Raw genomic sequence first — 27,410 nt, 5'->3', positions numbered from 1 at the left:
GATGTGTTTGAAGTTGTTGAAGAATTTGTTTACCTTGGAACACTTGTGACATGTGACAACGACGTTTCCCGCGAAGTGAAAAGACGTGTTGCGGCTGCGAATAGGGCCTTTTACGGATTACGTAACTAGCTTAGGTCCTGCAGCTTGCAAACGGAAACAAAATTCGCCCTGTATAAAACACTGATTCTTCCGGTGGCTCTCTACGGGCACGAAGCGTGGACGTTGAAAGAGTCAGACCGGAAAGCTCTCGGTGTTTTCGAGCGTAAAGTGCTGCGGACAGTATTCGGTGGGAAATTCGAAAATGGTGTGTGGCGCAGATGCATGAAACACGAGTTGTATCAAGTGTACAAAGATGCGAGTATTATCAAGCGTGTAAAATACGGCAGTCTTCAGTGGGCTGATCACTTAGTGCGAATGTCGGAAGAAAGAATTGCGAAAATAATATTCAGCAGGGAACCAGGTAGAGGTCGGCGGCTTCGGGGAAGACCACGAATACGCTGGCTGTACGCAGTGGAAGAGGACCTGGCGACCCTAAACGTTCGGGGTAACTGGAGAAGTTTCGCCCAAGACCGACGAAGATGGAGCTCTACAATACGCCCGGCAATGGTGTGATGCTACGCTGTAGCCATCAAGGTAGGTACTCAAGCTGTCAGCGCGTGGCAAACTAGACGTTGGTAACACGAACAGTAGCGACATAAGCATTCTTAGGTTCATGCTTCTACTGTCTGAGTGCTCATGAAAATTTGTGCTGATGGTGGAATAATGACATTCATTCCGCTTTAATCCCGGGGTAAATTACTAGGGGACATCCATTTACCACGTGGACATAAAAATCAAGATCTCTTCATGGGCAAGATTGGATTTGGCGTTAAACCCTACCCCTTTTCTTCAAATGTCCACGAGGACTTAAAAAAGTGCTTTTCAAATGTCTTCAAATATAGTTTAAAATAGAATGACCTTATGCGAGATAACCATTATACAAAACGATCTTACACAAAACGTCTTAATGCAAAAAAACATTATTATTATCATCATTATTATTATTATTATTATTATTATTATTATTTTCAGCCCACGGTCGATTCATTTCCTAACAAAAAGATGTTTTTTCAGACTTTTATTGAGCATCCAAGCTATAACTTCAAGACGCATATTTTTAACTTCGCGATTTTCCTCTCTAACGATCAACACTGATGGAAAACGCATCCATTTCCCATTGAAACTAACGACGGCCATCATCACGGCTTGGGCTCTTGTTGCATTGCATTGCACCTTGATGATGGCACGTGCGAGTCCTCGACAACAATAGCAATTACAAAAACATACACACTGTCGCAAGGCCGGATGCAGAGCATCTATGCCAAGTGAACTGCGAATGCAAAGAGCAGTGGTAGCATCCATTAACAGACAAACATTTAGCCGGATGTGCTGAAAACTTCCGCCACTTTTGCTCTTCCGATAGACTATATAGACATTTTTTGCTATTGTTAGAAGTAGGCTTCGCCCAATACAAAAGCCATCGTAACGTTGCCAACGAACTATTTTTAAACGACACTTCGAATTCCATTTAAAAGCTTCCCTTTTGAGGTTGATGAATTGATTCGAAATCAGCAATGGATTTTCGTTCAGTTAGCATAGCATAGGATTGGTGTAAATTTAACTTTGATTGATGTTTGAAGCGTTTTATCCCAAATCTGCACCATATGATTCCGACGAGATGACAGATAACATATGTTAAAGTTGTATGCAGAATTGGCCATTTCTTTATACCCATTGAACTTGACCTAGATTTTCAAACGTTAGCTGGTAGGAAATCAAATTGCTGCAATTTCCATCAGCAACCGATGTCAACTGTGTCAACATCATCACATATGAATTGAATTAATTTCATTGCCGGTTGCTTCGATGTCTCAAATCTGGGCTAAAAAAGGCTCTCTAGACCGGAAGCGTGCATTGAAAAAAAAAAAGATCAATAACACTTTGACCCAACCGGCAATCAAACGGTGTATTGTGATTCTAATTTGCCGTCGTTTTTCTCACAGATAAATCCCGATGGAATTCTTCTCCTATACGCTGGTTTATGTGTAGATTTTTTTCTTCTATAGGTCGTCAATAAAAAAGAATGCGCAGGAGTAACGGCTGTTCTCAACCGATACACCCAATCAGAAATTGTTGAAGTTAAAAAAAAAATGTCTTATCGTTTGGAAATACGAACCACAGTGGCGCAACCAAGGGGGGGGTTTTGGGGGTCAAAACCCCCCCCAGAGCCGAAATAATGTTAGGCTTACAAAATATATATTTGAAAATCATCACTACACAATGCATCCTAACTGCGTAGCAGTTACTCAATTTGTGCCGTATTAGAACTGAGAGTTTCAGAGGTTTTTACATATTTTTTTTCCTATTCTTCTGAAGTATTTGACAGAAACTATTTTTTCTGCGTGTTGTAACTTTAATGACTCTAATAAACAACAAGGCTTTTCTGCTTTTACTGAAAAACAAACTGAAGGCTTTGTGTGAGAAGTTGGTCAAACATTCAGATGTACGGAGCCAGATTCTATTCCACCGGAATCTGTCCACAATGTGAGTCGAGGATCTTACCTTATTGCAAAGTTTCAGACAATTCGGCAGATAAAAACTTCCATACTAGAGTGAATGGTGGAATGTTCAAGTAGCTCTATACCTTATTGGGATCTTTTTAACAGCCTAAGGCTCTAGTGAGAATAGAGCACGTCTAAAATTTAAAAGCAGCCTTCTTCGAATTGGTCAACAAATCTTAAAAAAAGAACGTTCATATATCATAATTTACAAAACAAAAAATCGGACATTTTTATTTTCCTAGATTTGTTGTCCGTCCTAAAGAAAACTGCCTTTTTCGGTATTGTTTATGCGCAATTCTTATTAGAACCAATACAGCACTAAAAACCTTTCAATTGGCTCAGCATTCAGCCAATTTTTAGAACTTTCAGATTCACGGAGAAGTATTTGGGTTTATTCTACGAGTGGCGTAAGGTGACAATTGTCGGTGTCATATAGCGAGGTGAAAATTCTCGACTCGAGTGAAGTGACTCTCCATTTGATTTACACGGCGAGTCACTTCACTCGAGTCGAGAATTGTCCCCTCGCTATACGACACCGACAATTGTCACCTCACGCCACTCGTAGAATAAACCCATTTTTTTTATTTCGAAGAAAATCCCTTTACAATTTTAAAGAATGTTCCATGAGGCATTTCAACAATTTAATAGGTGAAGATCATGAATTATGTTGAAGAAAATTAATGAAAACCGAGTGATTATTCTAAAAACTGTAAACAATGTGAATTTGGCTTGTTCCATTAGAAGATCAAATCAAAATCATCCAAAAACGAAGTTAATGAAAATTCCAAGGTCATAACACATATTTGGTTAAATGTTATATGGTTAAATAGAATAAATAAATAAAAACGTTTTTCAACTTCGAACTCGGTTTTGTGGATTGTCAATTCTGTAAAATGGAACAATTGTATTGTAATCTTGTTCAATCCATTTCAATCGTGCGTGTTTAAAAAATGGAATGTACTCAAATTCTGTAACATTTTTTTTTTCATTTAAAAAAACATAACCTTTAAATTTGCAAAACCCCCTCCAGGACCAAATCCTGGTTGCGCTACTGACGAACCATATTGATTTGATTTATTCTAACTTCAAAATCTTGTTAAATATTGTGAATATGGGTAAAATAATTCACGAAAATTCCTTTTGTTTGCATAACACTCGTAAAAGCAACAGATTTTGCCATTTGTTGTAATATCCTCCGGATATTGAATACAATTTTTGCAGGGTGTACATCTGCGCTATTCTCAGAACCAAGTCCAATACTTATCATCGCCTGCTTGGTTGCCAAAGTGGCAGTCTGCTCCGATTCAGAGGGAAGCCAACCGACCGAGTCGGGCATGAATAAATTCATAACCTGTCATGCACACACACACATTTACAGATGGAATGGGGTGTCTTCTTATCGCCCATTTGCCGCCGCCGCCACGGATGTGCGTTGTCGAATGGTTAACGGAATTAACGTTGCTCCGGGAGGTGTCGTGATTGATTGTGAACCTTTTCCTCCCTGTAATGGTAATTCAATCAGTTCAATCAAGTTTTCCCCGTTCCGCCACCGCCGCCGGTGCTATTGAAAATATTGCGGAAATTTAAGCTTCTTGCATGGATCTATTTTTACAGCTCTGTGTCGTTTTTATCATCGCTTTTATTGGGCCAACCGACTCGATTTTTTTTTGTCAGCATGAACGACTGGGATTGGGGCAGGATATAGGCCAGAAGGTTATTCTAGGTTTCTCCCACTCGATTCAAGATAAGTGTGCTCCACCCTCCGTGCCCGTACGTAATGGCGAATGGTGTGGAACAATTTTAACTGCAACTCGTAACGATTTCCACCATCGTCGTCGTGTTTAACGTTCTAAATTGGTTTCAGTTTTATGACTTTATGGTCAGGACCTCTTTGTCGATTCGACTGGCGGTAAAACTGGCTGTTAAAACTTAATTGTCCCACGTATCATAACTTCCGTTTAGCACATGAGACAGTTATGCGTGTAATGACAGATGGTGCTGTCGCTGTGCGAGTTTTGTTCCATCGGATAATAACCATTTCAAGTAGGCTTTTCCGGTCGGAGCCGTTCATAAATCATTTGAGAATGTAATGAAATTCTACACAGTTTATTGCGTTTTGGGAAAACAAATCCAAAGACGAAAGCCATTAATGCAAATCAATTGTTCATGAAAAGCCTGGTCTTATATGTGAGCAATTTATCAGGTCCTTTGAAAAATGCAATTCAAAAGCGCCTGTGACATGTCATCATCATCCATGTGTGCCATGAAAAATTGCTAGTCACAGTCGGGTCAAAGCAGGAGATGCATCCACAACGGTTTGCTTTGATCTGCACCACCAGTCCTTGTGCTCAGATTGCAATGGAATCCGTTATGTTTTTCAACCTCTGATCTTGTTTTTGCTGAACTCGCAAGCATCGGAACATATTTATTATTGCATATCCTAGATTCTGTTTATTTTCGGAGGTTTAATTGAACCTAAACGAATGGATGGGGAAGAGGGACATATGGGGGCAAGACATTTTGCATACAGACGTTCGGCATATGAATATTTGGTATATGGATATAACGCTAGAAGAAGTGGAAGGGATGGAATAGGGGCCAGATAGCCGTAACGATAAACGTCAACAAGACCAAGCTGAGGGTCGTGGGTTCAAATCCCACCAGCCAATGATTTTTTTTTGGATTGAAAATTGTCTCAACTTCCCAGGGTATAGAGTTTTATCGTACCTATCACACGATATACACATGCACAAATGGTCAATCGGCAAAGAAAGCTTTCAGTTAATAACTGTGGAAGTGCTCATAAGAACACTGAGAAGCAGGCTTTGTCCCAGTTGGGAAATAACGCTAGGAAAATGAAGAAAATGATAGCGTTAGCGTAGTTACGGTATACTTCGTAGATTGGATACTAGTAATACTCATGTTTTGCTTTGCTTTGTTTTTTTTTTATTATCTCGATCAGACTACCTTCAGGAATATGGTTGAGGAATAAACCATGATCCAATCATGATCAAGAAAACCAAAAGCATGAGTATAACTATTCCCGGCCACGCCCATCTTTACCGTAACTTGGGATTGGGGAAGGAAATGTTGATGTATCACTTACCTAATGAGAGGCCACTGACTCAGCGACGCCCTCATAATTGATACGGAGGTGGGGGTTGGGATGGGTGTTAGGTCAGGATTCGCCTGATAAGCTGGCGATGGACCCATGGCAGTTGTTGTTTAAGTGTTTGTGATTTAACTATTTTGAATCCCGACTATCAAAATAAGAAAGACTTGCTTTTTTATTATTGTGTTTGTACTAAGTTTAAATGTTTCTTGTGAAAATGATGAATGAAAATGAAGAAAATGATGAAGTAAAAGTGGATTTTGTAAGAAAAAAAAAAAAAGATTTTCAACGATAAGTTAATCCTGATTTCATCCACTTCTCCTAATCTTTTGGATGAATGAATGTTTGACTGAATGGGTGTGTGCCCAAGTTTTCCCTTCTTGCCGACGACAGCAAAACCCCTTCAATAAAAAGCAAAATAATAAACAACTGGTGCTTACCCAGGATTTCGGATTAACGATGTATTTTTTGTGTAAACTAATCAAAAGTTACCGTCGTATAGGAGAGACGATGTGATCGGTTTGACGTTTCGATCAAAACTGAGGAATGAAAATGTTTTCCAATAATTCGGTGATTCTATATTATACAGTCGACTCTCCACATCTCGATGTTCTACATCTCGATATCTCTCCCTATGTAGATGATTTCTTCGGTCCCTTCTTTCTGCATACGATTTCTCTCTCCATATCTCGATATCCTCCTTATCTCGATATCTCCATATCTCGATGTATTCCTGTTGATTGTTTGTTCCCAATTTCCTCTCCATATGTCGATATGAACATTATCAAAGGTTACTAGACCAGATTTAAGTAAATCAGAACAATTTGGAAACTCTAAATGAAGTTTGTTTGTTTATTATTTTCATAGTAACGGAGTGATTTTCAATCTAGTGTTCCTTAAATTAATGTTCTTTGTCTCGATCTCTCCCTATCTCGATGGTCCCTTCGGTATCGAGATGTGGAGAGGCGACTGTAGTAGAGTTCTTTTTGATCTTTCGACGTTGACGCTTGCTCCTGGGCAGTGCGTCCAGAAAGCCCGAGCAGTCATCAGTTGTTTTCCCTCTCGGGTCGCGCGCCTATTTTCTCTGAGTGCTTTTATATAGTCGAGCATACGAGTGAAGCTGAAAGTGGATTGTTGCTGCTCAAGGAAGACGGATCAATTGGTGAGCTCGTTTCATGCTACTATTTCTAATCTATAAAATATGTATTACTGCACATTTAATCGTTACAACGGTGAGACGTAAATATGATTTTTCAACAAACTTTGAAAGGTTCGTCACTGTGAGTGTCGACATAAACTCTGATTCATAAATTATTTATGTCTATTTTTTTTTCAAAACTCCGTTTTTTACCTTTATTTTTGTAATTAAAAAAAAAAAACTTTGAATGATTCGACACTACAAGTGTAGGCTTGCGAAAGGTTCACTTTATTCAACAAACTTTGAAAGGTTCGTCACCTCAAGTGTCGGCATAATTTTTCTCTACATAGATATTGTTCATATAAAATGAAAATATTATATTTACATATAAGCATGTTTATATCTCACCAATAATTATTTCTCATGGTCTAATCACTTATCAAAGTGAATCCTGTGACTCAACGATCCTCCCCATTAACAAACATCCCTCCCAGTAACCTTTGTGGAGATGCAGAGGCAAACACGGTCTCCAAATAGCAAAGGTTACACACTAACTTTCCTTCCCCCAATCCCACCTGACTGCAAGGACGTGGCCGGCGTCGTTATTGACCATGTATAAATAGAGGCACTGAACAATGCACACTGAAGAAGATTATGGCCAAACCCAGTCGAACTTCTAGTTGATTCTTTGTGCATTTTCACTGACTTAGGGTCAATCACGGAATAGCAACCATTGATATGTGTAGTCAGTCTAAGCTAAGCTAAGCTAATTCGGTGATTATATATTACAGTAGACTTAGTAGATTATTTGGACCCAATACCCAATATATTTTTTAACTTTGTGAATACATCTGCTAGGGCTTTGTGAATGTAGTAAACCACTAAACGTAGGCATCTTATGGTTGAACATAATTTATGAACCTGTGTAGAGTATTTCTGAAAATTCTGAATGTCCTGGAGGCCTTAGTAATACTCTAGGTTAACTATAAATTACTATGCCCCAGGCCCATCGTAACTTATCAATTCGTAACATATTATTAGCCCGTGCGCGTTAGGTGTGCTGTTGGTGATACTGAAATTGATTTGAAGCAGACCTGTTGACAATGGTTTATCAATTGACTTGATCAAATGATTGACGAAATAAATAAATAAATAAATAAATTGGTGAGCTCGTTTCATGATTCTATTTCAAATAGTCGTGATAACGGTATGAATGTTATGATACAAAAAACAAAGATTGGCTCGTCGTTCCAAGAGTCGGCATACTCTAGTTCATCATTTGTATAATATATAATACAAGACACATACCTTTTCCTCTATTGTGTAATCAGAGCTGGGAAAAGTTCTAAAATTCACACTACAGTAGGCAAGCGTAGCAAATCACAGTCAGCGGAGCCAATGAAACTCACGCGTATCGCTGCTGTAGACCAAATACCTTGAAAATAGCAAAACACCCGTTGCTAAGGGCAACCCAAAACTACTGTAGAAAAATGTTCTATTTCCCGCTGCATTTCCCGCATTTACAGCCTTCAATGACACTACTGATTTAGACAATTCATGTACCCATGATGAGATTCACAATTTTGAACTACTGTATTAGAAGAACCACGTGATTTTTGCAAAAACTCAAGCCTACTACTACAGTGGGATTCCGTTTTTGGCATGCTCCGTTTTTAGCATGCTCCATTTTTGGCACCCCCCGATTTTGGCAACAAAATGGATCCGTTTTTGGCAACATTTTTCAATACCATCAATTTTTTTTTGTTTGTAAATATCACTGTATCTGTTGCATTGATCATTTAAATAGCAGGTCAAGCCCACAAGGACTACATTCCAGGGCTCAATTTTCGTTGATATTCCCTCAAAACCCACCAACTACTAAGAGCTGTCGCGTACGCGCCTATTTACTTCGGAATAGTAATTGGGCATGCATTCGCAATGTTTCATGAGGCCATTAAACTAGAGAACAAAATATTTTCTTAGGCATTCATACTGAGTGACCAGACCACTTGAGCCTGCCGGTGAATTATACACTGAATAAAACCATTTCATTCAGATTTTTTTTTTGTGAAAACACCGCAGTAATAGAAACAAATAAAACAAAATGTCCTGTATCATAACTCTTAGGAAATTTTTAAAATAAATTGCGTTATTCTAGTGAATTGCAGAAGTGTCAACATATAATCCATAAAAAATGTGCATATTATTCTAAATTATATTTCATTTTTTTAAGAATTCCAATACTGCAACAAAAAAAATAGAACGCAGTCCAAACTACAATTTATTCTCAATCAATAATTAGAGCGTGCGATAAATACGATTGAAAGTGTTTAAACTTTTTGTATGTGGTATTAGTGTGTATATTGATTTTTCTACGTCAACTATTTAGAGTTACTTTCCCTCTTTGTTAGAGATTCTGCAAGACGGTAGAATTGTTAAGATACGATCCAACATTCTAATATGAATTTCAATCAAGGAAACGGGCCACATAAAATAATCATTAAGTTTAAGGGACTTCTCAGAAATTTCAACATATTCTTGAACATGTCTACAGAAGCGAACACTGAGAGATTCTTGCGGGATCCTGAGAATGTATAATTGGTTATTGGGTGGGGATTATGTCCAAGATCTGGTGACTCCTAATAAACTCTTAAGATTTCATTCTCTTAGGATTTCTCAACTGTTAATACCTAGCGGGATAATGTGGATTTCTATTTTGAGTATTTCTGGAGAAATTTTCAGAGGTGCTGGTGGCAGCCAATAAATATAAAAACTTTTGAAAATTTTCATTGGACACTTGAGACCTTTCAATAGCGCAACGAAATCTAAGGCGGGCTTTTGCGGAGTCCTAGCAAGTTGCTTCAAAGTCCTAGCGTGTTTCTATAGTTTCCTTACGAACACCCGCAGATTCATATCAGGCTCTTGACGTTTCACAGCAGGATCCTGTAAATTTCCCTAAACTCATGTTATACAAAAACTATAAAAAGCTTGTTAGTGTATTCTACAAAATTACGAGCCGCATTTATGGATTATGAGATGTAGTAGTTTATATTTGCCTTTTTGACTGCAGTCAATCATTCGTTATAAGATGCTTTGCTTTATCAGAAGCATATTGTTTCGTCAAATTTTACGCTACAACCTAAAAGTTGAACTTATTTTTAATGTGCATGAAAATAAAGAACTCATGCAGTTTTGAAACACCCAATGCGTTTGATTTGCAAGTATATGTTTGTAAGAATACAGTAACACATTGTTTTGTTTTTGTATTTTTTTTACAGGAAATGTCCAGTTCTTGAATATAGGTCACTAATGCGATTATTAATTTTACATGACCCACACATATAAATAGTGTAAACAATGCTTATAAAAAATTATTAAAGACATTTAAGCGCTAAAAGAAAGTAGAACGTTTGGCACAATTAATATTCCGGGGATATAGATTCATAGCATATTCCAAACCTAAGATAATCTGCTTCGAAGTGAATCATTCCGAAGTCTCAATGCCATATGATTCCAGAAGGATGATGTAATAACATTATAATAATGTTTTAAAAACTAATAGTTGAAAAATAAAATTTAAAAATGGGTCCGATTTTGGCACGGTTCCGTTTTTGGCAACTGAAAATTTCGACTTTGTTGCCAAAAACGGAATCCCACTGTATTACCATTACCAGCTCTGGTTGTAATAGTGAAAAAAAAAACTATGAATGGTTTGGCACAATAAGTGACGACGTTTTTTTCTCAAACTATTTTGAATCATGTTCTATGAATCAAATTATGTTCCCAATTGAACCCATATGTTGTTTACTCCATACTAACAAAAGCTTTCCCTGTCATGGAGATGCAGAGGTATACTCGGACTGAAGTAATAACGGATATCTCACTTAATATCTCTTCCATTGCTTAAAGACCGTAACACATTCCGTAACATGAAAACACAATAAACGTGTCCTATTTTATATTTTCAAATCATTTGGATTGTACGTCACCAATGGAGTCCAGTCTTTATATATGTCAATAGGTGACTGTTGTAATTGAGGTTAGTGAATCACAATTTCATGAAAAAACTATTGACTTATGATCAAATACAGTAAATTTGAATTTTACATAATTACAATTAGATCTAGCCAGAAATTTTTCGATGAATACGTTAAGGAGCCCGTTGTCGAAGAAACTTCACATACTTCCCCTGTAATTTCTTCTGGAATTCCATTTTATACACCTCTACAAGTCTTTCCCGAGATTCTCCTAGGAGTTTCTACAATAGCCACAGCAGGACACTATGGGTGATCAGGTGGCTAGTAATCAAACAAATGACTTGTTATAATAGGTGTTTTCTGTATGCCACTCCATAGCAAACACTTCTATTGACATATTCCTGTAATATTAGGCCCTATTCAAAAGTTTGTCTGAAATTTGTGTTTTTTTTAAACAAGTCATTTAATTTGTATCACAAAACTCATAAATAAGCCATGAGATTGCAAACATATTTTTGGCTGCCAGTTTATATGAAACTGTAAGGACTAAACAATAAATCGTTGTTCCTTGGAGTAACTTAAATTTCTGCAGCGAGTTCTCAACAATACCTTAAGGTTGCCTCTAAGAATTCTCCAAGCGTTCATCCATGAATGCTTCTTAGAAGTTCTTTTAAGATTACTACAAAAATTGATCTATGATATACTGATGGAACTTTTTTATTTAAATAAACGCGAATTCGTGAATTGTTTGAGGAATCCTAGCACAGAATATAGTTTATAGCAATTCCCTCATGTATATGCCCAAGATAATGTGATAGAGATCCTTCCTTAGCCGAGTAGTTAGAATCCGTGGCTACAAAGCAAAGTCAAGCTGAAGGTGTCTGGGTTCGATTCCCTGTCCAGGATCTTCTCGTAATGGAAATTTCATTGACTTCCCTGGGCATCAAGTATCATCGTATCTGTCACACGATATACATACAAATGCGAAAATGACAACTTTGGCAACGAATGCTTTCAGTTAATAACTGTGGAAATTTTCATTAAAAACTTTGCTTATGAACAGGATCTGTCCCAGTGAGGGCGTGATGACAAGAAGAAGAACAAAAAGAAGAAGTGTCAGTGATTGTGCTTTATTAAAACGTGCTGTTCAAAATCTAAAGAAATTTTGTTTTCATTAAGTGTTTTATCTACCGGCAGACTCAAGTGGGCTAGTTAAACAGCATGCCATGATTGCCTGAAAAAAGATGTTGGAACTCTAGTTTAAATTGTGAACATACGGTCATCTCGAATACAGGTGAAACAGTTTGGAATCATCTTCTAAGATTGCACTAAAACTTCAAAGGCACAAATCTCGCGAAGAAAGTATCCCACGGCATTGCACTTTTTATTTTGGCTTTGTGCACTTGTAGAAAGCTTAAAATAAGAAGATCAGGAACGTTTGCCAACTATTTCTCCAGTTTTGTGCCTTTGAAAACGTGAGTAGGAGGAGAAGTCGGCCATTGTGCCGGCCATCTTTGGATTCCGAGATGTTTCACCTTAAATAAGCGCGTATAGGAGCTTTAGTAGTTGATGCCATATGGGAGAATACAAACGAGCTCTGGGATTCGGTAAGCATGAAGCTGACCAGCTTTTCAAAGGGAAAAAATAGAAGACACAATGATATATACAAAAAAATATTCAAATATATTGTTTAAAACGTCCCATTTAGTAGCCAATATCGGAACATGCCAAAAAAACGGAATCCCATTGTACATGCTTGCAGGCAGAGATGGAGGCAGAATAAGTTTGTTGAAGAAATTGTTTATTTCATAATTTCTGTCATACCACGTTGATGTTTTCTATCATATTAAGCTTGTGAATAACACAATCAACAATTTAGATACAATTGGATTACAAATTGATACCACAGCAAATGGATAACAGGAAACGTGATAATCCACCGAAATAATGACGTCAAAGAACGTTTGAAGTTGGTAGCTGTTGTGCATCGGCAAATAGCTAGTCCTACATACATCCATCCATCCAACATCGCCCATCATTCTATGTGTGTCAATCACAAACACCGAAAGCTCCCCGCTGTTGAAATGGAACTGCAGCAAAGTTTCCAGTTTCTGGTGCGCTCATATTTCCCACATACAGCGCTTTCCCATTTCTTTGTTCTAGTGAAAGTAAATATTTTTCCCCAGCCGAGGGAGGACGACTATCGTTGGTGAGTGCTTTTTTCCTGAATCCTTTCTGTTGCACAAACCGTTGACGACAGCAGTATTATTTACTACCAATTAACGCGACCTAAAAAGGGACCAAAAAGGGGAGCCAACCACCCGGATTATCACCACCTACCTATATAGTGGTTGTTTTGATGGAGGTTATGTAGAAACATTCTGAGAAATCCCATCACACGTCGTCCATTCTGATAGAGGTAATGGGATTACTGCGGTCAACGTTGACTGAACTATAGAAGCAGTCCTATACCTATAGTCAGGTGTGGCTCAGAAAAGTAATTCCCCAAGGAGTAGAAGCCCAAATTCCGATCCAGATATGATTCGATATGATCCTGACGAAATTCAGTGGAAACAACTAAATAGCCACAAAGTCGTTTCCAGTGACCGGAAAAGAGAAACTGATGACGGCCAGTGATAGAGCTAGGTCATTCTTTGGTCGTCGATGTATATGGGGATGGTCGTCTATCGAAAGAAAATACGGCACAAAGTTATGACCAATCGGAAGGAACTTTGAGCGCCTTTCATCTTCAATTTTTACATTTCAGATGTATAGGGTGATTCAGCCTATTTTTAGCTTATTCTGTCGAACTTTGGCTTCTATATTTTGCAATATAAAATCACAAACGAAAGAAAGATGTACACTTTCATAGCCAAAGATATGCCTTTTTCTGTTCGGGATGAACCACTGCGACCAGTTTTCTGTGATCTTTTGTGGTATACCCGTGTCGTTTGTTTAGTGCATGTCGTTCTACTCCATTACTATTGAGAAATAATGAAGTAGTCGTTTTTTATACAATTATCATTCTTCACCATTTTGCATAGAGCCTTTTTAGAAAAAGATACTGCTATTTATACTTTTTGCAGAAAACAGTTTGTTACCATTAGACTCTCAAAAGCGCGCCCCTTTATCCCAGCCACTATGCTGGTTGACCATGCATCGGTACTCTAGCGTATCAAATTATTGCTTCTACTTATAAGGTTCAAAGTCGTTTTTTGTAACTGTGAACAGATTTCATCTCATTAGACATTTAGATTCCTTGAAACAAGAAGCTTGTTTAGAATGTAGGAGGTCTGCTACTCCACTGATTCGGAATCGTTTATCTCCTAGATATTCAAAAATAAGCACTTGATCTGGGAAAGAACTTGTCTCATGAATTGAAACAAGCCTCAGATGCAGATTGAGTCATTTTTCCACTTCGACCTCCTCATCATCTAGGACAAATAGGTGGGTCTTAGTGACTTGTTACTCTCTTAAACTCTTCCGACCATAACTCATTAGTATTAACAAGAACAGATATAACAAGTGTACAATATGGTAGATCTTACCTCGTAACGCACCTCGACATTGGCGTAAATAGGGAGGGGCCAGGGGGGGCCTGGCCCCCCTGAAACATGAGCTTGGCCCCCCCCGAAAAAAAATGGAGAAGAAATGACAATACAGTTAAAACTAGTTTTTAGTATAAATGCATTTTGAATATGAATTTATGGATGATCATTGTTTGACAGGCAATAGCAATATGTAATTTTATAACGTTACATACTGCCATACTGTTTCCTTTTTGCCTTTCTCGATATTGAAATTTGTAGTGGTATTGTTAATTAGAAATCCAAAATCTTTTCATATTTTAAAACAAGCTGCGATATTTTGTGATCAATTATCTAGAACGAATCGGTGTAACTGGGAAATGTTTGTGTATGAGAGTAATGGTAAAGTTTTACAAAAACAATCTCGAAAATAAACAATGGTGCAGTAAGCGAACTTTTGTTTGTATACATTGTTCGCGAACTTTTAAATGTTTAATTTATGAGCCATTTGATTAATTTGTCTCCGAGACGTCGGGAACAGATATAAACTGCTAGTAAGTAGACGACAGTAAAGCAACAGCTTCCCTTCCCTTCCAAATAAAGTCACCAGTATATCTTTTTGAGTCATAAGTGACTACCTCCAGAATGGGATTCGATCCCAAGTCCTCGACGTGTGTTCTACACCAGGTCCGTCACTACATCAATTCGGTTCAGATTCATGTAAATTTATGTAATTAAAAGACGTTGCGTTATTTGTAAGAAAAATAGATAAAACTTGTTTCTAGATTAATGATAAGATATCGAATGTTTAGGATTTCTAGCACAAATCAAATCAAAGCTTATAAATGTCATAGTGTTCAAGTAAGAGGCTTTGACTACAAATATCATAAGAATCAATTGAGATTTGGAAAAATATTGGCTATTTGTTGTTTTTTGACGTAAACATTATAATTTTTTATCAAACTTCCAATGCATGGAAATAAATAAGGATAAAATCTTCTTTGATTTTTTATGTAAGGGCGTTCTTATGCATCATAAGAATGCTTTGAGGTGTATTGGTTACTAAATAATTGCTTGGAATCAATTTGTGGCCCATAGTATGGCAAAAGTTCAAATCAGCGGGCCAAAAGTTCGACCCATATAATCTAGCAGAGTCATTTACAAATTACCCCAAATTCACATATTATATTCAAGTTTAGCGAAATTTGCCTGATCCTGCGAAAAAAGTCACCAACATTTCACATTTTCACCTAGTTTTGCGAAAAACGTTTTTTTGGGCTTTGGGCAATTTTTTTTTATGAAAAATTAGAGTGTATTAATCTGTAAACATTAGCCTGGGACACGGTTATATGAAAAATTTAGATTCTCGCTCCAGTCCACTTTTTGGATTGCATTTAGGTCCCATAACAACTGTGCAAAATTTCAGCTCGATCGGAGAAACTATAAATTAGCGCCAGCCGTTCAAAGTTTGTATGGGATTTACTATGGAAAAACTTACTTTAAAAAAAAAAATCGCCAGAGATCGCCCATTGTCCTCTATAAAAATTCTGAACACAGATCTCAATAGGTATTTCTACGATGAACAACATTGCTGAAGACCGCAAAGCAATCCGATGCTTTTGAAAAAAGTTATTAAGCATAGACTATTCCGAAACATTGCCCGATTTTGTTATTATTGTTATTCCTTTATCTACATGTTCAACGTCGCCTTGCGAATAGATTTTCATTGAATAACTTTTTTCATAAGTGTCGGTCTTCGGCAATATTCTTCATAGTAAAAATACCTATCTCGGTCTGTGTTCAGAACTTTTATTGAGAACAATGGGCGACCTCTGGCAATTTTTCTTTGTAAAAGTAAGTTTTCCCATAGTAAATCCCATACAAACTTTGAACGGCTGGCGCTAAAATATAGTTTCTCCGATCGAGCTGAAATTTTGCACAGTTGTTATGGGACCTAAATGCAATCCAAAAAGTGGACTGGAGCGAGAATCTAAATTTTGTCCCACACTAGTAAACATAAGTTTATATAAAGTATGTCTATCGTAAAAGTGTCGAACCCCACCGATGGGGCAAAAGTTTGCTTAAGACAATCAGCGAAATTACAGTAAATATGTTGAAGGTTCACTGAATGGTATTTATTTTCAACTGCTATTGTTTTTATAAAAGAATTGTTTATACCACTAAGGTCGAAATTTTGCTCTGCATTACTATGATTGGATATTAAAAAATCCATGAGCAAAATACCTTACATCCTGTTTTCTTCAAACAACTTTTATCGTACGAATTTGCTGACGACAGCTTTATTAAAATACCAAAAAAACTTCAATCTTTTCATATGATGGTAGCCAAGCAGCCTTATGATTTAAAGCTCTTAACTCTAACAAAAAAGGTATTATTCAATCCTATGTACAAATGTTGGTTTCGAGAGGTTTAGAGAAATGAATCGTTTGCTACAGAAATGCTGAGCAACAATAATCCATATTTCCAAACTAGCAAGCATTTTTTTTCAAAGGCTTGGGTGATACATTTAAATCTTTATATTGTTTTATAAGTTTGCAAACATCTAGTTCAAATCGAATTGGAAAGGTAAATCCTGATTATAATCTGCTTTTGAATCCTTGTATTCTATTCGAGATCTATAAGATTGGGTTGAATACGCCATCTTGGCATTCTAAAACGAAAAAATAAATTTTTACTACAGTTAACTCTCCCTTACTCGATATTCTGTATCTCGATATTTCCCCTTACTCGATGGAATGCGCGGTCCCTTCAATCTAGCATACTTTGATCCCTCTATAAGTCGATACCTCTCTAATTCGATGTTCCCTAACTCGATGCGATCTGTTTCAATTTCCTATACAAGTTTACCTCTCTAACTCGATATTTCCATGAAAATTTTCAATTATTCTCCACATGTTGATAAATTTCATAAATTTGATAATTATAACAGTGATAGTAAAATGGAGGTTAACAAGTCATTTCAGGGTGATAAAAAAATGAATTTTTGAAGACTATGCAAAAAGGGTTCGGTTGAATGTACTTTGCCGAAATAATCAAAATTTCAAAAATTGCAAAATTTGTGTTCTGTATCTCGATACCTCCCTAACTCGATGGTCCCTTAAATATCGAGTTATGGAGAGATGACTGTATTTTTCCATAAAAGTGACATTTGGTATCTAAGAAAGTTGATCAGTCGGTTTTGGACGATTTTTAGGTTTTGATCTACCTGTGTATGAAAGTGCGCCACTATAATCGGTTAACAAATATTATCGAAACAAGCATTGTTAAGTTATCTAAATCCTTTACGACTTTTATCTCTCATAAGAAGGGGCCGTGGCCCCCCTCAAGTCTGATGGCTATTTACGCCCATGCACCTCGAAAAGGTGATCTACCCGCGTTACGGGTCAAGATATGCCTTACATTATAATCTATGCAGCAAAAATATTAACACATAAGTTTTGATATACCGTAATTTCGGGTGAAATTGATCATTTTTCAGGGTTTTTCTTGTCTGATTTCTATAATGTTGGCAATGACAAACAACTGAATGCAGAAAAACAAGTACGAAGGTGAGCCTCATTGGTTCAAGTACCGAAATTTTCTAGCAAAAGTAATTTTAGTGCTAAAAAATATCTCTAAAATAAAAAATCGGGTGATGTCATTTCGGGGTGAAGAAGAATTACACAGAAAACGCCTAAATGTATGCAATTTCCTAAGGAATTTCCTGATATCTAACAGAAATTCAATTATTTTAACCAAATGAGCGAATTGGTACGAATTTTGGTTATGAAATCTGGTTTGGGGATATATCTTAATTATCCTCACAAACTTTCAGGATTATACCATGTTCAAATCTTTATCTAGAACTAGAAGTTTAGAGATGTTAGTCAATACTGCACCATACATGATTTTGGAATTTTTATATTATTTTCAAAGAAATACACATTCTTTAACGCAAAAAACTTCACAACACACAATTCGACAATACTTACGACAAACAACGTTCATTCACTGCAGGTTACATTGATATTTGTGCTCCATTAAGAAGAAATAAAATCGAGTGACACGGTGATCAATTTCACCCTACTGATCAATTTCACCCGAATTTACGGTACCCGGTATGTCCAGATATTAAAAACATTTGGTCTTAAGCTAAGCACTTCAATCTGGATTAATAAAATATATTTTAACAATTTCACGTCCAATAATATTTTATGAGCCAATTTGAGCCATAACTACTTTATTTAACAACTACCGAAAAGCTAAACACTACATATAATTTGCAATTGGATTAGATGGACAAATTGATGTGAAGATTTGCGAAAAAGTTACACGTCTTCTCAGTGAGAATCGAACTCACGACTCCCCGATCTCTAGTTGGGACGCGTTACCACTACGCCATGAGAGGACTCATGAACGCAGAAGTTAACCTGAATTCGATTTCAGCTCACGTGGTCCTTTTTCGCAAAGTGCACCTCTTTCGGAAGAATTAGATGCCCATCCAAACACAACGCTTTCTATATATATCCAATGCCTAGCCTGAGAGCGCATTGTTTTTTAGGTATAGGAATAGCACACTACACTAGCCAGCAACTGTGCTGGCTGAGGTTTCTATTGTGTGGGCTTCCAATGGGTCGCGACGTTCTCAAACGACCGGTTACGGAACATGAGTCCGTTGCTCGATAAATACTTGTTTTTAATTATGAATCGTGGTTTACGGCTAACCAGCCGAGCACTGTTGCTGGCTAGTGTAGTGTGCTATTCCTATACCTAAAACAAACAATGCGCTCTCGGGCTAGGCATTGGATATATAAAGAAAGCGTTGTGTTTGGATGGGCATCTAATTCTTCCGAAAGAGGTGCACTTTGCGAAAAAGGACCACGTGATTATTGAGCTGAAATCGAATTCAGGTTAACTTCTGCGTTCATGAGTCCTCTCATGGCGTAGTGGTAACGCGCCCCAACTAGAAATCGGGGAGTCGTGAGTTCGATTCTCACTGAGAAGACGTGTAACTTTTTCGCAAATCTTCACATCAATTTGTCCATCTAATACAATTGCAAATTATATGTAATGTTTAGCTTTTCGGTAGTTGTTAAGAAAAAATGTTTATTTATTTCAATCAATGGCTTCAGACGGCTCTTATTTATTTAGTTCATTATTTTTGAGTTCAAAGATATGTCGAAGAATCATTCTGTTGTAAAAACGTATTAGAAAAGAAAATTCCTGTATAATAACCTGTTTTGTAGCTAATTAGCTGAGTAAAAGAATTAGTTCCAGTAGGGACGTAACGCCAGGAATAAGAAGAATAAGAGTATGCGTAATCTGTTTTAGTGGTAGCCTCGAAATTCAACATGTTGAGGGCTAACAAGGTGAAAAACTCATTCTATTACTTAAAATCAAGATGGCGTCGAAATCCAAGACTGCCGCCAGTTTTTTTTTTCACTCGAATTAATGCTCTTATTCTTCACTTGACTTGAAGAGAACACCGACGATTGAAAAATTGTTTTTTTGTTAACAAATATTGATGTTTTCATTGAATGCATTCGCCATATACGTCAAAATCACAGAACATGATTTATAAAAAAAAGTTTATTTCATATGGTAATGGTATTGCTCACTTAGTATTTCTAGCCTATCTTACTCAGGTTTTTCACAGCTTTCTGATGGTGACCTCAGAATTCTAAACGCTAATGGTGAAAAAACGGTTTTTCTAATAAAATTCATGATGGCGGCTAATGGAGTGTTGGATCCGTTGAATCTGTTGCATGATCCTTGTGAGCGAGCGACGGAATCCGGATCCATTGTGTCCGGTTTGCGTTTTGCGTAAGAAAAAACGAAGTGTGCCGGTGAAAAGAAAAACATACGCGTCAGTAGTGTTGGATCCGTTGAATCTGCTGCATGCTCCTTGTGAGCAAGCGACGGAATCTGGATCCATTGTTTGTTTGTTTGTTTTTATTGTCCAGTAGCTTAAGATACAAATATTTTTAAATTCACTACCTCCGATTTGACACAAGATGTCATATTGAACTACATACTAAAACTTTCATACTATCTATTCTACATAGTCATTTTATACAATTAATTTAGACGATTCCAAGATTCGATGCAGCCACTCTTGAAACTTGCTTCCGAAGAAGAACGTTTTACATCAGGTGGTAACGAGTTCCAGTTTACCACACCTCGTACGAACAAAGAGCTTGCGTAGCATAACGTATTATTAGCTGGAACGACCAGGTTCAGCAAACGACGACCTCGAGACTGTAAAAGTTTCTCATGGAGTATCACTGGCGTCTGATTTATCATCAGATTCCTCAAAAACAGGCAGGAGCGATGCGCATAGAATGCTTGTAAGGAACAACCAAGAAGGTTTCGTTGCAAGTGACTTACATGATCATAGCGATTCAATCCGTAAACATAACGAACGCAACAATTAAGCGCAACACGGAGTCGATTGAGGGAATTTGCACTGGGGTGGACATGCAGTACATCACCAAACATGAAATGCGGCATGATTAGTGATTTGAAAAGCTTCAGTTTGGTAGATGTTGGGGCGGCGGAGGTACAGCAGTAAAGCGTTCGCAGGCTGGCAAAAATCTTTCCACATTGTTGTGCAATAAGTCAATCCCACTGCAAGTCATTTTGGAAAATAAATCCAAGATTATTTGCTCTATCCGACCAATCGATGTTTTGACCATCCATCACGATTCCAGGAACAGGTGCAATAGAACTACCAGCGGTACGACGTCTACTAGTGATGACCAAAGCCTTACTTTTTGCTGGATTCACACGAAGGTTGTTGCGCCTCGACCAATCTGCTACACGTTCAAGGTCATCATTCATCATTCGAACATGTTCTTGTGTACAAGGGCCAAACCGAGCATTATAGAGCTCTACATCGTCTGCATAGATTTGTATAGAGCAATACTTCAGCACCGTTGGTAAATCGTTGATGTTGCAGCTGAAGAGTAGAGGACCGAGGACTGAACCTTGCGGTACACCAGAGGGCACCTCAACACTGTTAGAGCAAAGATCGACACAGAACACCGTTTGTCTCCTACCGTACAAATATGATTCAATCAGGCTCGCGGCGGTAGGAGAGAAGTTGAATTGCACTTGAAGTTTATTTACTAGTTTACTGTGAGGTATGGTATCGAATGCCTTAGAGAAGTCTAGTAGTAGCAGTATAGCAGAGCCCCTTTTATCAACGGTGGATGCTAGGTCGTCATGCACGCGGAGAACTGCGGTTTTGACACTCTGTCCTTTACGAAAACCAGCTTGAAACTCTGACAGAAGCCTGTTCTCTTCGATGTAAGCTGTCATTTGTAGCTTGAGAAACTTCTCAAAAACTTTCGACAGAGCGCAGAGTATACTAATTGGGCGCAGGTTTGTAATGTTGTTCAAATGTGGCTTCTTTTTTAGTGGCAGAATCTTGGCATGCTTCCAGCACTCAGGAAATGTAGACGTCTGGATGAACAAGTTAAACAAGTATGTTATTTGTTCCACCACTAGCGGAAGAATAATCTTAATGAATTTTATCGGTAAGCCATCAAACCCTACAGCATTTGATTTTACACTCCAGATAGCATTGACGACTTCCCAATCTTGCACAGTTCTAAAGGAAAAGCTGAATGACGAGGGCAATGACGATTGCGCAGGCCTTATCTCACGGTGAGCAATTGAGCCTGAGAAGTTCTTCAAAAATGTGCTATTCACTTCGTCCGGATGGAAGCCACACGCCTGTGGTGACTTATTCTTACCGACGCCGAAATTCTTTACACGTTGCCAAAGTGCTTTGGACGGAATTCTGCAGTCCAGATAACGGTTCAAGTAATGCTGCTTGGCCTGAGCGATTTTTGAATTAGCACGGTTCCTCATTATCTTGTATCGTTGCCGTTTTTCAACCTTCAGGTGCGCTGGTGCTTGAATCCAGTCTTTATAAGCAAGGTCTCGTTCAAGTAGGGCCTGGCGTACACTATCCGAAAACCACGGGTTGTGTCGCCGACGTCTGTTAGTAACATGAACAGGTATGTACGTATCGTGCACCGTTTTTACGTGAGCATTGAAAAATTCCATGGCATCATTTGCATTTTCGATACTATAGAGCAGGTTCCAGGGAACAGAGAAAATTGCGCTTTCGAGAGCGTGCGGATCAAAATTGACATAATCACGATATGTGCATCGATTCGAGTTGCCGGACATATCGAAGTCTACTGATGCAAAAATGAGGTCGTGTTGTGATAAAGCAGGGAAACTGACCTGGCCGAACCGCAGAACGCTTTCTGCCTTGTTGGTTAAGAAAAGATCAAGCTGTGAGCATCCATTACTGTGGAAAAATGTCGGTTCTTCACTCACAGGCGACAACGAATGACTGAAAAGCATTGATTCAAACTGGGTAGGGGAAGACGGGGTAAGAGCGCCCGCCGGGGTAAGACGGACCACCTTCAGTTTGGCATGAAAATGTCAATTTTTTTAAAAGTTCACCAAGCACTTTCCATGAACACAAGATTTTTGACATTCCGGAGCATTTAGTGTGATATTAACATCAAATTTTTCATAACAAATGTCAAAAACAAAGTTTCTGCTTGTCGATAGTGAATTTGATCTAAATTTAACAGATGCTCACTTAAGGATTTCGGAAAGGATTTTTTTGGTAAAACATAACAAATTACCCGTGTATGCTTTAACAGAAATGTGAAATATGCTTCGGTGAAGTGACATATGAATTGTAAATATTAAGCTTTGAAATAAGGCCATAGTTGCGAAAATTGCGCAAGCGGGGTAAAACCGACCACTATTGACGGGGTAAGACCGCCACCCCTGATTTATACCAAATAACCGTGTAAACCATTTTAGAAGTTGCAACTACGTTGTACATTACTGTTCAAGTGAAATGACATCAATTTTGTGAAAAATACAAGCTAAATCCGCATAGTTTTTCCAAAATATGGGTGTTTCAAGGTACTAATAAGTATATATTCAAGTTTTTAGGAATAATTAATCCTAAAAATGATTCAATATCCACGTTTATCAATGTAGAATTTATAAAACATTATACTTTTTAGAATCACAGGGAACTGATATATTTTTTCGCAAAATTGTGTACGAAAATCGTGGTGGTCGCTCTTACCCCGTGGGTGGGCGGTTTTACCCCGTCGCTAAAAATAATCGTGATAAGACATCACTTTTTTAAAGCTTCAAAAAGTAAATATTTTTTAGAAATACAACACCTGTGATATTTTTTGATCATGCCTAAGGCTTCAAAATACGACATGCTGCGTCGAAAAAGGATTTATTGATTCTTGATTTTAACATATGAATTAAATTGCTTAGGCGGGCGGTCTTACCCCGTCTTCCCCTACGCTTGACGCTAGGGCGAAGCATATCGGTGTTGAAGTCCCCAACCAGGAAAATATTTTCGTAGCGGGTTGCAAACTCAGTAAGCTTCTCGGCTAGAAAAGATGAGCAGTCATTTCCGGGGGGATTGTAAATGGTCATTAATATTATCTGGTGACCATCGATCCGGAAATCTAATGCTAAGCATTCAGTTTTGTCAGATGATTCTGCTGTTAGAACCGTGCCGAACACCTTAGCGCAGGTCAGATTATCTCTGTAGTAAACAGCAATACCTCCGCCGCGACTATATACTCTATCATTCCTCACAACAGAGTAACCGGAGACACCGATACTGCGATCACTGTTTCTAGGAGTTGATTCGGTGAAACACGCTATCTCAACTTTAGAGCCGGACAAGACAAGACGAACTTCGTCAAGCTTGTTCAAATTACGCGCGCAATTGTGTCCAGTTTGCGCTGCGCGGAAGAAAAAACGAAGTGTGCCGGTGAAAAAAAAAAAACAAACGCGTCAGTAGTGTTAGATCCGTTGAATCTGTTGCATGCTCCTTGTGGGCGAGCGACGGAATCCGGATCCATTGTGTCCGGTTCGCGTTGCGCGGAAGAAAAAACAAAATGCGCCGATGAAAAAAAAAAAACGCGTCAGTACAGTTTGATACGTTGAACCTGTTGTATGCTCTTGTCGAGCGAGCAACGAAATCAATATCGTGTCTGGTTTGGATAGTGCGGTCATTCGTGTATATGCTCACGTATTCATTTCGAATTATATATTTATCGTTTACCAAAACGAATCCTTTCCCATATCCAAACTCCCAGTGTTTCCTTGTGGAAGTGCAGAGGACTCCTTGGCTTCTGTAAAGCAAGTAACACGTCAACATTTCCCTCCCATTCCCAAATTGACCTGCATTCGGACGCAGCCGGCGCCGGTATTGTTTATTATAATAATAAGAGCACCAGTATTTACACATTGAGGATGATACTGATCCCGAGTAGCGTCTATTGGTTCCCTGTGTAAGTACAGCTGTTCTTGCAATAACGGAGTAGCAACTGCGGGCGGTCAATCATGCTCATGCTCATGCTCAAAATTCAAGATGGCGGCTAATGGATCATTGAAGGTAGTTTTTGTCAGTGCTCAACGCATCACAACAAAAGCGGGGGATTTAACATTGTGACAGCATTGCTGTTCTGTCAAACATACAAGGCGTTTTGGTTATTTTAATGATCCATTGAAATGGACGCCAAAAATTTTTAAGTTTCAGATGAAAGCTATATTCATCCTGTATACGATGCCACTAGGTTTGCTATGTGTTCCAAGGGAAGTATGAGACATATCACGTGAAGAAATACCTAAGATTTATCAAAAAATTGGCTTTTTGGCAAACTGTTTAGCTAGCTAGCGTACGATGGGTCCACCGATTTGAGAAAACCGAAAAGCCAACCCCCACCCCCCCATTGGGGATATCCGAACCCAAAGGTGGAAAAAATTGATAACTTTCTCAATAGAAAGATTAAAAATATGTTTTGTAGCTCATTCGAAAGGAAATTTTCTCTTTTTGCTTTTTGGAAATTGCTTCTTCGATTGGTGATAGTTTCATGTACATGGGACAGCTATGGAATAAGCTATAGTGCCCGTTTTGCCCCGATTCCTTAGACAAACTAGATTTTCATGTTGTTTTGTGTAAAACTGTTTTATTGTGGAGAATATTTCCCATGAACTTCATCATTCCCAATCCATTCAACAATGTTTTACAGAGAACTTGATAAAAAGATGGACATTTAGGGGATTATGGGGCCAAATTTACGATGGTACGTTTTTAATTTTTTCAACGTGTATTTTATTGAAATAAATTTTATAATAGTCAGATAATCATGAATATACATGAAAATGTCAATTCTAAGTCGCAGACAAACTGACATAACATATTGAAGACTTACGTTCACCCAATTCAATAGAGGATCTCGAGTAATTCCGTATAAAATGCAATTTAACTCTCATGAAATTACTGATTTGTAACGTTTGCTGTAACTGACTCGATTCTGAGTAATTAGTTTTAAAAAGAAAAAAAAAACTGTAGATAGTTTTTTGATGGATTCAATTTAAGTTTTCTTTTTAAATTATTTGTTATCTCCTTTGTTTCATGATTTAAATATTGTATTATCTACAAAAAAAAAAACAATTCAGTTCATAATAAATTGAATTCAGAGATGTCTGCTCATTAAATCATCAAACAAATCGTTTTTAGGGGAATTGGGGCAAATAAAGTCATAACACTCTATGCTCCCACTACCTTCTATCTATGAGGCTAACAACAACCGATCATTTAGATCAATATCGTGTACCCAAACTATCGCATATCGTTTGGAAATGTTTGCAATTTGTGATATAAGGTAAATTATTCACAATATTTTGCATAGAGCAAAATTTAAAACCATTCATTATGTCCAAATTTCACTACAACTTGTTTCTACAAGCTATATTCATGATTATCTGACTATTATAAAATTTATTTCAATAAAAAACTAGGTTGAAAAAATAAAAAAACAAAAATTTATCTCTACAAATATGCCATCATATCCCCTAAATGTCCATCTTTTTATCAAGTTCTCTGTAAAACATTGTTGAATGCATTAGAAATGATGAAATTCATGGGAAATATTCTCCACAACAAAACAGTTTACACAAAACAACTTTAAAATCTAGATTGTCAAAGGAATCGGGGCAAAACGGGCACTATAGCTTATTCCATAGCTGTCCCACGTAAATGAAACTATCACAAATCGATTGCTGAGAAAATTTTCTTTCGAATGAGCTATAAAAATTATTTTTAATCTTTCTATTGAGAAAGTTATCAATTTTTTCCACCTTTGGGTTCGGATTTCCCCAATGTGCACCCTTTAGTTTTAGCATATACTAGCGATAAGTGACATAAAATTGGTTTCAACGAGAATTGCTCTATATGAAATGTGAATTACAGTAAAAAGTTTGAGTATACTTTCTCCAATTGGGATTACAAATTTCATTTATTATTTTCTCATTTGCCCCCAGTATGGGGCAAAAGTTCGCATTTGAGTAGACGCACTAAAAATAATACCTACAAATGAAACTTGAAAAAAAATCTAGTAGTACGTGTTAAAGGTAATACAGTTAAGGTATGAATTGCCTTAATAGCTGGAGTTGAAATACTTTTGATTTCATTGATATCTTCTGTGGGATCTTAGCTGCGAACCTTTGCCCCGCATTATTCTAAAAAGCAAATAGTAGATCCTAATAATAGGTACACAAATATGCGTTCCAGCGGATACGGGAAAACTAAGAAATTACGGTTGATGGGAAGATCAACAAATCCGACTTAGTCCGATGAACAACATTGTTGAAGCCATGGACTTTCAACGCTCTCAATATATCAAGATATTCCATGTTGAAATCAGCTACCCAAAATCCCATAAAGCAACGAGTCTTCATCTACGCGGTATGAATTATCGTCCTACACTCAGAAACACGGGTAGGCACAGAATTACTAAATTTTAGTAATTTATAACTATTTTCTATCTGCCTCTCTTTCATTCTGCAGGGAATTTTCATGCTGTTGGTCAATTCGCCTGGGTTGAAGATTCGCTAAGCTTCAACCCAGTCGAATTGACAGTTAGTGTAAAAATTCACAGCAGAATGAAATAGAGGCAGATAGAAAATAGTCATTAATGCATA

General features: G+C 37.6%; 1 protein-coding gene across 7 annotated transcripts in view; it reads right to left on the bottom strand.

Moving 5' to 3' along the window:
* Window positions 1–27,410, bottom strand: part of LOC5566774 (contactin-2) — a 161,202-nt gene that overhangs the window by 28,740 nt on the left and 105,052 nt on the right. The gene's annotated exons all lie outside the window — the stretch shown is intronic.

The sequence above is a fragment of the Aedes aegypti genome, chromosome 1 (genome assembly GCF_002204515.2).
Source record: "Aedes aegypti strain LVP_AGWG chromosome 1, AaegL5.0 Primary Assembly, whole genome shotgun sequence".
In the NCBI taxonomy this organism is placed as follows: domain Eukaryota; kingdom Metazoa; phylum Arthropoda; class Insecta; order Diptera; family Culicidae; genus Aedes; species Aedes aegypti.
Note: the sequence above shows the minus strand (reverse complement) of the source record. Positions and strands in the feature narration are given on the sequence as shown.